General features: G+C 40.4%; 1 non-coding gene across 1 annotated transcript; it reads left to right on the top strand.

Annotated features, from left to right (window-relative positions):
- Positions 1-2,393: 2,393 nt before the first annotated feature.
- On the top strand, positions 2,394-2,500 carry LOC133833598 (small nucleolar RNA R71). Its single transcript, XR_009892970.1, has one exon. It is a non-coding gene; the product is annotated as a small nucleolar RNA R71 (small nucleolar RNA).
- Positions 2,501-16,112: the final 13,612 nt, after the last annotated feature.

The raw sequence follows: 16,112 nt of genomic DNA, 5'->3' as shown, positions 1-16,112 counted from the left end.
CCAGAATAGCCATCAAGAAAGCAATAGAAAGGATGACCAGCTACACATTCAAGGATTTGATCAATAAATGGGAGTGGAAAGTGATCTTTGCGGGAGGCGGCATTTAATTTTCTATAATCGATGCACATGCGCCACCCCGTCACCGTTTTTGTGGGGACAAGGACCCCTTTTTCGTTTTGGATAATGGTGACACCAAATTTCTTGGGCACGACTTGAGTAGGACTGACCCATTTGCTATCTGCTACCGGGTAAATAATACCAGCGTCTAGCAATTTCAAAACTTCATTTTTTACAACTTCCTTCATCGTGGGGTTCAGTCGCCGCTGAGGGTCTCTTCGAGGGATGGCTTCGTCCTCTAGATTGATTCGATGGGAGCAAATTAAAGGGCTAATACCTTTGATATCAGCAAGCGTCCAACCTATCGCAGATTTATGCGTCCGCAGTAGCTCGAGTAACTGCAATTCTTTAGAATTTTGAAGGTTGGATGAGATGATAATTGGAAAGGTTTCACCGTCTCCCAAGAAGGCATGTTTCAAACCCTCGGGAAGTTGGGTCAATTGAACAATTGGAACCTCTTCGGCTGAAGTTTTCGGCTGTGCCCTCTCGTGAGGTAACTCTTCAAAGCGAGGTTGCCAAAAATGACTCCTTCTATGGCGTGAGTCTATGCGATCTGATATTGCAAGAGTAGACTCAATAGAGCTTGGACTTTCGTTGTCGGACAGAAGGAGGAGTTCATCAAGATTATCAAAGTTGTTGCGCAATTGAACCTCCTCGGGAATTAAAGAGTCAATCATGAATGTTTGATAGCATTCATCATCTTCTCGGGGTTGTTTCCCGATGTGGAAGATATTGACTTCAAGAGTCATGTTTCCAAACGATATCTTCATTAGACCATTCCGACAATTGATCAAAGCATTTGCTGTAGCAAGGAATGGTCTTCCGAGGATAATAGGAATTTTAGACTCCATGTTTACCACAGATTGGGTATCAAGAATAAGAAAATCCACGGGGTAATAGAATTTTTCAATTTGAACCAATACATCCTCAACGATACCCCTAGGCTTTTTGGTGGAACAATCAGCAAGCTGTAGTACAACAGATGTTGGCTTCATTTCTCCAAGACCGAGTTGCGAGTATACAGAATAAGGCATGAGATTGACACTCGCGCCAAGATCAAGTAAGGCTTGGCTGACTTCATGGGTCCCAATTTGGCAAGAAATGGTGGGACAACCAGGATCTTTGTATTTTGGCGGTGCCTTTTGTTCAATCACCGCACTCACTTGCTCGGTCAAGAAGGCAGTCTTCTTGACATGGTGCTTCCTTTTTGCAGTGCAAAGATCCTTGATGATTTTAGCATAAGCGGGCACTTGTTTAATGATGTGAAGCAGAGGAAGATTAATCTTCACTTGTGTCAAGTGCTCAAGGAGTTCAGCTCGGTTATCAGGAAGTTTCCCGACAGGTTTCAAAGCATGAGGAAAAGGTATTTTTGGAGTGGCATTGAGGGGTTGATTTTCAGAAATGACTTTTGGAATACTGGGAGAGTTGGATTTAATGGGTGGGTCTGGCAAAGTTTTACCGCTTCTCTTCGTGATGGCATTCACTTCCTTGGCGTTTTGATCATTTGAATTTGAAGACTGGGCCATGTGTTGGCCTTGAACATTGAATTTCGGTTGGGAAGGAAGTTTGCCTTTTTCCAGAATAGCCAAGGATTCAGTCAATTTTGAGAATTGACATTTCATTTCCTTGATTTCTTCCATCATTTGGCGATTCAGTTTGGATTGTTCCTCCATGAATGCATGAAGAGTATTCTCGAGAGAATTTCGTTGTGGATGAGCATTGTAATGAGGTGCAGAATACGCCTTTGATGGTTGAACTTGTTGCTCACTTCTCTATTGGCCTCCCAACGATTGAGCTTGGTTGGAATATCTCCAACTGAAATTTGGGTGGTTTCTCCAACCATGGTGGTACGTATGGGAGAATGGCTTGTTATATGCCCCTAAGGCATTGCATTGCTCCTCATAAACCCCCCTCATTTCATTCAAAGCTAAGCAGTCCTTAGCTAAGTGCTCCGTCCCTCCACAAACAAAGCAAGGTGCGACTTTTGCCCATTTTTCGTCATTAAGACCTCAAACTGCTTTTTCAAAGCTTCTAGTTGGGCCTTAATACTATCCTCTTCTCGAAGTTGATAGATCCCAGATGGTTTGTGTCAGTTGGTGCTGTCAGTAGCACTTGGACCAGTCCAGGTGTGAGACTTTTTTGCAGTTTCTTTGAGATATTCAAGAGCATCGTCTGGCTCTTTTTCGAGGAATTCACCATTGCATAGCATCTCTACAAACTGGCGCTCACGACTCGTGAGGCCTTCATAGAAGTAACTGACCAAGCGCCAGTTCTCATAGCCATGGTGCGGGCACTGATTTAACAGATCTTTGAATCTTTCCCATACTTGATAGAACGTTTCATTGTCTTTTTGGGAGAATGTGGAAATCTGTCATTTTAGACTGTTGGTCTTATGGCTGGGGAAGTGTTTCAGAAAGAAAGATTTGGTCATCTCCTCCCATGTTCCAATCGACCTAGGTCTCGAAGAGTACAATCAGCTTTTGGCTTTGTCCTTCAAGGAGAAAGGGAAGAACTTCAGTCGCACATCATCGGCATTGTCGGCTCGGTTATAGAACGTGGCTACCATCTCCTCGAATTCTCTGATATGCACGTATGGGCTTTCATTTTCCATTCCATGAAATGTAGGTATGAGTTGAATCATGCCAGGTTTAAAGTCTAATGCGGGCATATTAGGAGGGAAGATAATGCATGAAGGTGTGGAAGTGCGAGTAGGATGGAGGTAGTCATTGAGAGTTCTTGGTTGGATTTCATCATTGCGAGCCATTGCGAATGGGTTATTATCAGCGAAAGTTTGTGGAGAAGCAGGATTGGTGGAAGGAGTTCCGGTGGGAGTGGCAGATGAATTGGAAGAAGTGTCACTGGAAGTTTCGTGATGATTCATCCACTCTCGGAAATCAGAATTAGATGGATTTTATGTTTCTTTTTTTTTTATTATTTATTTTTTGATTTTTTTGATTGATTTTTGATTTTTTTTTGTTAAACTTGTTCCCAGGTAGATTTGGAGGTTTTCAGGTGATCTCCAATGCCTTACTAGAACTCCCCGAGGTTACTGTGTAAGTATGGTGGATCACAAGTCAACCTTTTCGACCAAACAACCTTTAAGCAAAGTGAAATTGCTTATTTTGACAAAACAAGCTTGGTTTTCTTATAGTAATAAGTTCAACAATGTAATAGTGCAAAGGTAGATGCTCGAAATGTTCCCAGGCCGATTGGGAAGGTTGCCAAGGTACCGCTTTAGACCCACACTTGCCTAGACAGAACTCCCCGAGGTTCCCAGGTAAGTGTGGAGGGTAACGCTATCACAAACCTTATTTAACAACCAATCTTTCTAGACAGAACAATATCGGTTTCTACCATTTGTAATATTACACAATTGTTCCCAAATACTAAGAGTTTTATGATCGAAATTTTATGAATAATTTTATGCAATTTTATGTTTTTTTTTTTGAAAAACCTAAATTCTAAGGAAAAACTAAGGTAAAGGAAAAGAAAAACCTAAACTAAGTAACAAAATAATAAAAAAAAACACAAAACAAAATAAAATAAAGAAAAGAAAATTAAAGTGAAGAGAAAATAGCAAGCTCAATCTATTTTTTTTTCTTTCAAATATGTATTAAACTAAAAAAAATAGAATAGAAATTAAGAAAGAAAAATAGATTAAGAATTAGGTAAAAAAAAAAAATATATATATATATATATAGTTTTTTTTTAAAATAAAAAAAAGGGAAGAAAATGGAAAAGAAGAAAAAAGAAATAGAAATATGAATAATTTTTTTTTTTAGTTTTTGCTTCTTCTTTTTTTCTTTTATAGATATGTATATATATATATATATGAATATAAATATATATATTTTGTTACCGAAAAAAAAAGTGTAAAAGAAGAGAATAAATATATATATATAAATAAAGATATATTTTTTTTTTAGTTTTTTTTTCTTTTTTTTGTTATAATAGTAATCTAATTAATTAAAAATTAGTAAATAAAAAAAAACACTATACTAACACAATATTTATTCAACAAAAACACAAATAAAGTTACTAATATTTTTGTAAAAATTTCACTAAACCTTTAAAAATTACCTCCCCAGCAACGGCGCCAAAATTTGTTTAACGCCTAAAATGTGACTACACCAAGTGGTAGTTGTAGTAAGATCGGGCGGTCGATCCACAAGGAGGTAACCTAAAATCAAAAGGTTAGTAGAAAATAGCACAAAAAGTTAGTAACAAGAAGTAAATAAAATTGTAAATGGAAAGATGTTTGAGATTTTGGTATTGTATTTTGATAAAGTGATGAAATGAGATAAGTGAAATAAAGGTAAGATGTAATCAAGAGTTTGAGAAAATGAAAGGTTTCAAGAATCATCCATATGCTTGTTTAGTTACTTGGTTACTTGATTTACAAAAATACACAAGTAAATAGTTCACATCCCAACATTCACTTGAAAAATCTAACATTAAAGTCCATAGTTTTTCTAACAAAAGTTCATTTGAGTTATAAAGTTCTTTACTTTAAAAGCACAATGTTAATCTTATGAAAAATATAAAAATGACAAAATACCCAAGGACAATAATGCAATAGAAGATTATACATAAAATTATGTATCAATATTACTTTTACTAATTAGAAGCACATAGAAAGAGCATGACTAATCCTATATACTATTAGCATAAGTAAATAGAGATAACAAAATAAAGATAGAGATGAAAGAACATAAATAAGTCAAATATATTACATTAAGAACATAGTAAATCAAAGTAGCAAAATAACATCACTTGCATATGGAATCATCCATAACCTTCCTAGGAAGATTAGGCCATTATGCTCATGATTCTCGCAAAATTCTAAGAAAAAAATATGAGAAGAAAGTGAGTGGAAATTTTGCTATAGTTTCTCTACTCTAAAAATTACATTCCAAATGTGAAAAAAGTGTCCCTATTTATAGATGGAGAAAAAGGACAAAAAAGAAATTAAACAACAAAATGGGGTTTACAAAATAAATCTGAAATATTAATAATAAAATATGATTTTGAAAAATCAAATGTTATTATTAATATTACCCTAGCTATTTTTGTGTATAGTCAAAATACTCTTTTTCTAAAATACCACAAAAACATGATCTATAAAGCTCAAAATAGCAATTTACAAAGCCCAATACCCACAAAACATGGCTGGTGACACAAGAGGGTTTTGACCCATTATCAACCAATGAGAGAGTGCCACGTAGGCAGCCTTGGCTGAAAAATTAGGCTGCTTCAAATGGGCCTGCGTTGGGGAAACTTCAGTTCTGCCATTGGAGGCTGCCTTTGGGCCTTGGCTGAAACTATGGTGGGCCTCAGCTTTGTTGATGAAGCATGCGACTGGCTTGGGATTTGCTGAGAGGAGAAAAGGATGATAGCTGAGTGTTATATTGAAGGAGTCTTGGATGCATGGCATGAAGGGAAAGGAAGGACACGTGGCAGCTTCTGGCGATGACACCTGGCGAGTGGACAAGGAAAGAAAAATGGCAGTGGCTATATTTGGGCTTGGGCCAAATGGGCAGAACCTCATTTCTTTAAAAATACCACTTTCTTCATTTTCTTTTTCAGTTTTAACTATTTCTCTATTCTCCATTTTTATTAGTGTCCAAATGCAATTTATTTCCTGAAAATTAAACATAAATTAAATTAAAATTAATATTTTCAATTATAAAATATATTACAATAAATTCATGAAAATATTAATTAAAACTTAATTTATTTTACACTTTAAAACTAATTGCATTTTTGAGCACTAATCACCGCGGCCACTGAAAAGTCGTGGCCGCGGCCAGTGAGGCTAACAGCCTATGTGAATTTTCAGTTTTTTTCCAAATTGAACGGTTCTAACATCCCAAATAACTCCCAAATCTCCATTTTAATTCCATAAACATCCAATTAAACATTGGTAACAGCCATGGAGGTTGGTGGAATTTGAAATTCAAAGGGGTATCTCAAACTCTGTAAATAGGAGCCTACTGCTCACTTGTATGACACACCATTTTTCATCCACAAAGCACTTGGCTGAAAAATACCCCTTGAGGCTTGATTATTCCAGGGAGCTATTTCCTTGAGAGATCCCTTAATGCTTAGAGAATAGGGGGAAATAAGCTTTTGGACAAAGGTCTTGAACCTTGTTCAAGTTGGTGATCCCCACTACTCTACACTTTGGTTGAGTGTGAGAGTTTTATTGTGTTTTCATTCTTTTGTTCTTCTTATTTACTTGTATTATTATAGCATTGAAGTTGTAATCTTCTTCTTCTACATCTTTCTATTTACTTGTATTTTGACCAATTGAGTTGTAATATTTATTTAATCAATATTATCTTGTCCATTGTATTTTTACGTAGAGTTGTATTTGGTTTTTCCATAATTTCATTGAGCAATAATATATATTCTCTAACAGAAGGCCCCACATAGCAGGCAACAGTAACAATGCTCGTGAGCGATATGCAAGGACCCTCAGGCATGAGGCAGGGGAGTCTTCCCAGTGTATGGTGGTCGAGGCGGTCTCCAAAAAATCCAAAGTATGAAAGTGAAACACTCACTTTTACAGAGGATGATGCCAGACACGTGAGGTACCCCCACATTGACCCTCTAGTCCTTACCATTCAAATCGCCAATGCCTGAGTGAAGAGATGCTTGGTGGATACGGGAAGCTTGGTAGATATCATCTACAAATCATCCCTCAAGAAGATGAAGCTCATGGTCAAGGACCTAACACCGTGTTCCCAAGTGATATATGGGTTTACGGGAGAATGCTTAGCACCAGCAGGAACTATCAAACTACCGGTCACAGTGGGGGATGCCCCCAGGCACGAGACTGTGATGACATAGTTCCTGGGGGTAGATTGCTCATCGGCTTACAATGTAGTATTCGGGAGACCCCTCCTGATGGCATTACATGCAATAGTATCTATTTGGCATCTATCTTTGAAGTTCCCCACCATCGCAGGGCAAGGATGCGTACAGGGTAACCAAAGGGAGGCACGAGAATGCTATATTGCATCAGTGGTCAAGGCAAAGAAAGGACCATGCATAAACAACATGATAGTAACCTGCTGTGAGGAGAGTGAAGGAACCGATGAGGTTGTCAACATGGAAGTTGACGTTGAAAGAAACATTCTATTGGAGATGAGGGCTACTTTTAACGAAGATTTGTTATTATAGCAAGTTTCCCAAAGCGAGGGAAATGATATCGATCCTCACTTTGGGGATGACATCATGGGGGTGGGACCAGTCGAAGATCTTGATGTCGTCCTACTAGATGAGGAGGACCCGACTAGAGTAATCAAAGTCTAGAAGGAGTTAAAGGTGGAAATTAAAGCACGATTGATGGAATCTTTGAAGAAAAACCAGGACGTCTTTGCCTGGTCACTTATGGACATGGTTGGAATTTCTCCATTCGTAATAAAGTCATGTCCCCAATATAGACAAGAACTACCCACTAGTGCAACAAAAAAGGAGACTGCTTAACAAAGACCGATCTCAAGCCCTGAAGGAGGAGGTCTAGTGGCTCAAGGAAAACAATTTTATAAGGGAGGCCTACTACCCTGATTGGGTATCAAACCCCGTGTTGGTCCCAAAACCAAACGGGAAGTGGGGAACATGCATGGACTTCATAAATCTGAACAAGGCCTGCCCCAAAGACTGCTTCCCACTACCTAGAATAGACCAATAGGTCGATGCAACGTCAGTACATGAAAAACTCTCATTCGTGGATGCGTATTCTGGGTATAATCAAATAAGTATGCACCTTCCCGACGAGGAACATACCATCTTTCGGACAGATAAGGGATTGTACTGTTATAAGGTGATGTCATTCAGCTTGAAGAACGCAGGAGCCACCTACCAGTGTTTAGTGAATGGCATGTTTAGAGACTTGATCGGAAAAAATATGGAGGTATACGTCGATGACATGTTGGTCAAGTCCAAAGAAGCTGGAGGGCATGTTCAAGATTTAGAGGAATGCTTTGCAATACTTAGAAAGTATAGCATGAAGCTAAACCCTCTCAAGTTCTCGTTTGGAGTTGGTTCTGGTAAATTTCTTGGATACATAGTCAATTCACGTGGAATCGAGGCTAACCCCTAGAAGATCAAAGCATTGATCGACATGAAGTCACCTACCACAATCAAAGAAGTGCAAAGCTTAACCGGGAGAGTAGCTGCCCTCAGTAGGTTCATATCAAAGTCTACGGACAAGCATGTCCCTTTATTTAACTTATTGAGGGGCAGCATGAAGATCCAATGGACCGAGGAGTGTGAGGAGGCTTTCCAAGCCCTGAAGGAACACCTCGCCCAACCTCCCATCCTAGCGAAGCCAATATATGGAGAAGTACTTTTCATCTATTTGGCAATCACCAAGCATGCAATCAGTGCTGCTTTGATAAAGGAAGAGAACAAGGTACATCACCCTGTATGCTATATCAGTAAAAGGCTAGTAGGTGCGGAGTCTAGGTATCCCCCTCTTGAAAAACTAGCATATTGTTTAGTAATCGCCTCTCGAAAGCTGCGTCCATATTTCCAAGCTCACTGATCCGAGTCCTGACCGATCAACCGCTGAGACAGGTTCTTCAGAAACCAGAGGCCTCGGGAAGATTACTCAAGTGAGCAGTGGAACTAGGACAGTTTGATATCACTTATCATTTGAGGACAGCGATAAAAGGACAAGCATTGGTGGACTTCATAGTCGAAGGCACCAACCTTGAAGACCTTTCCTACCAATCGGAGAGTGGAGATACGAGAAGGAAGGAGATACTCCTGTATGGAAGCTGTTGACTGCGTTTTTAGCCAACGACGTGAGAACGTCAATAACGACAAGCCTTCAAGAGAAATAAAAACGACAACAGACGGTATAAACAAGAAAAGTAAATAACACATGAGATTTTTATAGTGGTTCAGCCCCGATTGTCGGTAATAGCCTAATCCACTTAGAGTTGTGATTTATAGACCTATACTCAAGATCAGATGGACTGAGCCAACTGAGTTTCTTCAGTACAGATTGTGAAAAATACAAGAATTCTCTCTTATTTCAGCACTTTCTCTCTCTAGAATAGACAGACCCAATTTTCTCTCTCTAGAAATAAGAAGCAGAAGGAAGCCCCTCTCTCATCCCATAAACTCTCTATTTATAGGCCTGGGATCCTCAACTGATATCCCCTTATGATAGGGATATTTTATTATATTTATTACATTTATTACATTTAAACATTCAAAATTCGAAATGTAACAAACCCCCCATTTGTGGGAAGAATGAGAGATTCCCGCGTACGTTGTTGGAGTTGTGTCTGACTTAGTCTCCTCTAGCTAGTTGGTCCACCTCCTACTCACTACTCATGCAAGTGCTGGTTGAACATGCATGGTGGTAGGATATGCATGGTGGTAGGACATGTTTTTGTGGGTTGAACGTGCATGGTGGTAGGACATGCACTTCTCTCCTCTAACATGGCACTCTCCTCTAGCATGCCATGTTCCTCCTTGAACCAATCTCCTTGGCTTCTCCTCGGACCAAGGTGGTCCGAGGCAACCTCCTTGGAACCTCACCTTGGACAACATTGGGGCAACCTCCTTGGCACCTCACCTTGGACAACATTGAGGCAACCTCCTTGGTGTCTCACCTTGGACAACATTGAGGCAACCTCCTCCATAACATCTCACCTTGGACAAGGTCAAGGAATTATCCTTTAGCATCTCCCAAACATGTCCGATCGAACATTGTATAGGCTCTCCTTATCAAAATCTAAGTCTCCTTCCTCTTGCATGAGACTCCTCTTCCTTAGCTACTTACCTTGGACACGTTCGAGCCAACACTTAGGAAACCTTGGGAGGCTTGCCTCCTACACACCCTTGGGGTCTCTTAGGACCACATCCTCCTTGGGGTCTCCTAAGACCACTTTCTCCTTGGGGTCTCCTAAGACCACTCCCCTTAGCTCTCCTAGAACGCATTCTCCTTAGCCTCCTAGGATGCATTCTCCAATTTTTGGGTATAACAGAAGCTATATGTTGATGGAGCATCCAATGAACACAACTAAGGCACAGGAATCATACTGATCACTCCGGAGAATCATCGAATCCATTGCGCTCTCATATTTGGATTCAACGCTTCAAGCAATGAGGTTGAGTACGAGGCATTATTAGCTGGATTACGCTTGTCTCAGGATGTACATGCGCAGTCCCTGGAGATATTCAACGATTCCCAGCTAGTGGTGTACCAGGTACTGAGGGAGTATCAAGCCAAGGGACTTAGGATGGTGCAGTACTTGAACAAGGTGAAGGATTTGTTGGCACAGTTCAAGAAATACTCAATTATACGAGTCCCGAGAGAACAGAACGCTAATGCCGATGCCTTAGCCAAGCTTGCCAGTGCCAAAGACACAGACACCTTAAATGTTGTTCCCGTCGAATACTTGGCAGAAAGAAGCATAACCGAGCAGGAGGCACTACCAGTTGAGTTAGGAGACACATGGATGACCCTTATTATTAACTATCTCAACCAATGAGTAGTGCCCAGCGATAGGAACAAAGCAAGGAAGTTGGTGAGACAAGCTGCGCGATATATGATAGTCGAAGGGGTACTATACCAACGAGGGTACTCCCTACCACTACTAAGGTAAGTTACACCCGACCAATCAAAGTTGTTAATGATCGAGGTACACGAGGGGTTTTGTGGAGATCAAGCTGGGGGTAGAGCCTATCGAAGAAAATCCTATGACAAGGATACTTTTTGTTGACGATGAATGAAGACTTGATGGAGTATGTTAGAAGATGCCACAAGTGCTAGATGTTCTCCATGATACCCCGAGCGGCACCTAACGAATTAACACAGATGCAGAGCCCTTGGTCCTTTGATGTATGGGGGATCGACCTAATTGGAAAGCTACCCATGGGAAGGGGAGGATTCCAATTTTTTGTTGTAGTTGTGGACTACTTCACCAAATGGACTGAATCAGAACCGCCCGCCACCATAACCTCGAATAAAGTCTTAGACTTTGTGGTGAAGAATATCATATGTCGATTTGGCCTACCAAGGAAGATAGTCTCGGACAATGGGACCCAATTCAATAGTGATATGTTCACCGACTTTTGTATGAGGCATGGAATCACAAAGAGCTTTTCCTCAGTAGCACACCCCAAGCTAATGGCCAAGTAGAAGCAGTGAACAAGACTATCAAAGACACTCTAAAGAAACACAATGAACAAGACTATCAAAGACACTCTGAAGAAATTCCTTGAACAAGCCAAAGCAGCTTGGCCAGAATTACTTCCAGAGGTCCTATGGTCACATTGAATGATGGCACGAATGACGACAGGGCATATGCCATTCTCTTTGGTGTTTGGGTATGAAGCCATGTTGCCAGTTGAACTCACTCCCCCATCGCATAGATGGGAGACATACGATCAGGGGAGGAACCATCAATTAATAGAAGAGTCGCTCGATTTAATCGAGAAAAAAAAGAAAAGACAAGTCTCAGAGTAGCAGCACATTAACAAAAAGTAGCCAGATACTTCAACTCCAGAGTGAAAGATTGAAAATTCTAGGTTGGGGACTTAGTACTCAGGAGGGTATTCCTAAACACTAAGGACACTACAACAGGGGTACTAGGACCTAACTAGGAAAGGCCATACCTTGTGGAGGAGGTGATACCACCAGGGATGTACAAGATAGCTCGACTGAATGGAGAACTAATAAAAAACTACTCGAATGGCGAACACCTCCGCCGATACTATTAGTGAAACTTTTTAACAGCCTCACAAGTTTTAATTTGCAAATGTAGTATTTTTCAAATTATCTATGTAACATCCATTGTGCTTGAATGAATGAATTTAATTTCTTAAGTTTCTCTTAGTTCTTAAAATTTCTTTCAACGAAGGACTTGTCCTTTAGACTTATCAAGTTATCGGATCATGTTCGATTCTGGTCCTTGAGGGATCTATCGACCCATAGGATCCAAACAAGAGACTAGTCTGAGGACCTTGTCGCCAAACTAATGGATCATGTGTCAATCTTGGTTCTTGAGGAGCCTATCGACCCATAAGATCCAAATGAGAAACTGGTCCGAAGACCTTGTCGCCAAACATTTGATCATGTTCGATCCTGGTTCTTAAGGAACCTATCGACCCACATAATCAACAAGAGAGACAGGTCCTAGGAAATTGTCGCCAAATTAATGGATCATGTTCGATCTTGGTTCTTGAGGAGCCTATCGACCCATAAGATCCAAATGAGAGACTGGTCCAAGGACCTTGTCGCCAACTATTTGATCATGTTCGATCCTAGTTCTTGAGGAACCTGTCGACCCACAAGATCAACAAGAGAGACAGGTCCTAGGACCTTGTTCCCAAATTAATGGATCACGTTCGATCTTGGTTCTTGAGGAGCCTATCGACCCATAAGATCCAAATGAGAGACTGGTCTAAGGACCTTGTCGCCAACTTATTTGATCACGTTCGATCCTGGTTCTTGAGGAACCTATCGGCCCATATGATCAAAAAACAAGAGACTGGTCTGAGGAACAGTCGCCATTATCGGATCATAATCGAATCTAGTCCTTGAGGGGCCGATCGATAGTTTGATCTAAGACTCGTTACAGGCTTGATTAGCCCATCTAGACTCAGTTTGTCCAACTTAGACATTTCTGTCTACAATCATTATAACGAGTAAACGAGAGATTACGTAGATCGTGATCGACACTTCCTACACAATCTGCATCTGTGTATAGGTATCATTACTACTGAGTATGAAACCATCATCCGAATACCAATGAGGGACAAGCATTTGCTGCTTGCATCATTGGGTGAAAAGGATAGTACTATGTGTCTAACGCTCGAAGCAAGGCATGGTCAAGTAGAAAGTGACCAAGGCTTTTAAACCCATGATCACTTGGGGGGCATATAGTACATACCGTTCAGGGTATACATGAGCAATGAGGGCGTGACCTTAAGTACTAAGTAAGCTTAAGTTTTTCTAGGACATTTGTTCAACATATGTTCCGAAAGTGCAAAAAACAAAAACAAAAAAGGCATTGGTAGGGAGATTCCTAACCATGTCCCTTATGAGGTGGTCGGCTAGACCATCAACCCTATAAGGTGGTCGGCCTATCACCCATGGGGTGGTCGACCTAATCGTTTTGTTCATGGTACTTGGTGAAGTATCATACTACTCACATTACCATGGTTGTTAGCATGAAAAACGTAAAGGAGTAAGGTTAGTATGGCACGTAAAATACATGTGTTCAGAGTATACTGATACCTGAACCAATGCGGGTTGTGAGTTGATACTCTTAGTAAGCATTGGAAATAAAAAAATTTCAATCAATACACTGAGTACTTATAACAAAAAAGCATAAAGGCATAAAATGTCATATGTAAAAACTGTCAAGTACAAGGTGCCCCGCCAATGGCATGAGAGGAAAGACAGAATAAAGGACCAAGAAGACTAACTAGGGCGAGGAGTATCATCTGAAAGACTACCCTGAGCCTTGGCAATGGAGCAGCCCATTTTCTACAGTGATAGATAATGTACAATGCATATAAGGCCAAGATCGCATTAGGAGCCAGTTGATAAGGAATAATACCAAAATAGTCTGCTATACTTCGAAAGTACGAATGAAGAGGAAGTAGGGCCTCAGACTTAATGGCCGGACGTGTCCAAGCGCACATACCAAGAGGGGGGTCCTCAGCTCTGTCATCTGGACCAGGAATAGTGATGGACATGCCAGAGAGGTCAAAGGTCTTCCTCAAGTTTTTTACTTTCTCTTCAATCATGTCAGAGGCTGCCCCCTTGAACCAAACAACCTCATAATCGAGCCCAGAATCTGATAAATGGAACTCTTTTTGTCGTCTCTTCTTCTGCTGCTCAGCTAGCGAGGCTGTCTTCCTCTTGGAAGGAGGGTGAACCACCTTAGGACAAAATCTGTGAATGGAATGCTCCTGAGGATGAGTAGTATGGTGACGAGAGCCCTCGGTATAATCTTGATGAGAAGAAGATTGATGGGGAACCCGACTAGTATCTCGGTGCGAAGGGCATTGCAATGGTTATCGATAACCTGACCTATCCCACTGAGAAGAATGACTCCACTGAGGTGTACCTTGGGTGTCATGGGAGGTGCGGGGCGTACTGTGCTAAGAAGTAATCTGAGAAGAGCTCGGCGAGGAGCCCTGAGTGATATGCCTGGCAATTTGAGGATCATCTTCAGAGGGTTGCCGAGTTGTCTGTTTCACTCTCGCCATTGGATAGTACCTCTTTAAGAAATCTTCCTCATTGAATAAGTATAAAGCGGAACGAGGGAGAATCCTATTCAACCTTTCCAAGAACTCCTGGGGAGTATGCTCACTTACTGACTTGTCTGATGAAGAGGAATTGGACATTTGCAATAGAAGAAAAATAAAGATTAAAGTTAGTAAATAAGCATAATGAAGCCAATAGCTGGGGGCATGTTCATGAACCCCTAAGGTGGTCATCCTAGCCCTACTTCTAGGTCTGTAAATCGCCTAAGGGAAGGAAAGGGAGTACTCGGCCTATGAAGCTCTATGGGTGGTTGGCTTAGCCCTAATTCTAGGTCTGGAAATCGCCTAAGGCAAGGGAAGGGAAATACTCGACCCATGAAGCTCTAGGGGTGGTCGGCCTAACCCTGTTCCTAGACCTGGAAATCATACAAGGGGAGCTCTGGAGGTGCTCGTCCCAAACACTATACCTAAGCCTGGAAATCGCCTAAGGCAAGGATTAGGAGCCCTAGAGGTGCTCGGCCCAAACACTGTTCCTAAGCCTGGAAATCGCCTAAGGCAAAGGTTGGAAACTTTGAAGGTGCTTGGCCCAAACCTGTTCCTATACCTGGAAATCGCATAAGGAGAAGCAGGAGGTACTCGACCCATGATTGGGTGCCAAGGAGGTGCTTGGCCCAAACCTGGGCCTATCCTTGGAAATCGCAGGCACTAGGTTTGGAGTCCCAGAAATCGCCAGGACTATTGAGTGGTCGGCCTAGGGTCTTGCATCCCTGGAAATCGTCCAGTCTGGGGTTTATAATCCTGGAAATCGCCCAGACTAAGGAGTTTTACAGAGAAATCTTGATTCAAGTAGGTCAATTATTTTTTATCAAGATACAACAAAGCAAGAAGATTCACACAAAAATTCCTCAAAAATGAAAAATGTTTCTTATGAATCAAAGGACATTTAATTAAATGATGTGAGGATTAGAAAAAAGTACTTACCAAAGATCTGAGTTTGAGAAGGAACTGGAGAAATCAGACTTGGATTTTACTTGGAAGTGGTGCATAGAGCAAAATGAGAAGAGAGAATCTACTTATAACCTCTCAAGCAGACAAGATATTTTTAGGAATTCAAATCTCCTTGAAAAATATCTGATATGGTTCAAATTTAAATTCTTTGAAAAATATCTATATTTTTAGGAATTTAAAATTCCTTGAAAAATGTTTATATTTTTAGGAATTCAAATTCCTTGAAAAACTATCTTATATTTTTAGGAATTGAAATTCCTTGAAAAATATTTTTTATTTTTAGGAATTAATATCCTTGAAAAATATATTATATTTTTAAGACTTTAAAACTCCTTGAAAAATATGTTATATTTTTAGGATCTCAAATTTCCTTAAAAAATATATTAGATTTTTAGGAAATTAATTTTTCTTGAAAAACCTAATTATTTTTAGGAATTACTAATTGTTCCAGAAAATTCGTACCGAGCAAAGTATCGATAATAAAAAAAAAGTACTATGTAATGTCCCAAGGGACTTAACTATCTAAGTACTGCTACGGTATGTTTCTTAGGCCTGGATCAAGTTTACCGTAATGTTGAGTACATTACAATAAACTTGGGGGCAAATGTTATCCCTCAAAAATACGAGGATGGTGTGGTGAATGAGAATGTGACACGTGACATCACAAATCAGGGAAAAACGACAAAGTATTGAGAAAAGACCGACGGACAAAAAAGATAGGTCCAGGACCTAGGGAAGTCGATCAA

The sequence above is a fragment of the Humulus lupulus genome, chromosome 4 (genome assembly GCF_963169125.1).
Source record: "Humulus lupulus chromosome 4, drHumLupu1.1, whole genome shotgun sequence".
NCBI lineage: Eukaryota > Viridiplantae > Streptophyta > Magnoliopsida > Rosales > Cannabaceae > Humulus > Humulus lupulus.
The sequence above is the reverse complement of the archived record's forward strand: the minus strand, read 5'-3'. Positions and strand labels throughout refer to the sequence as shown.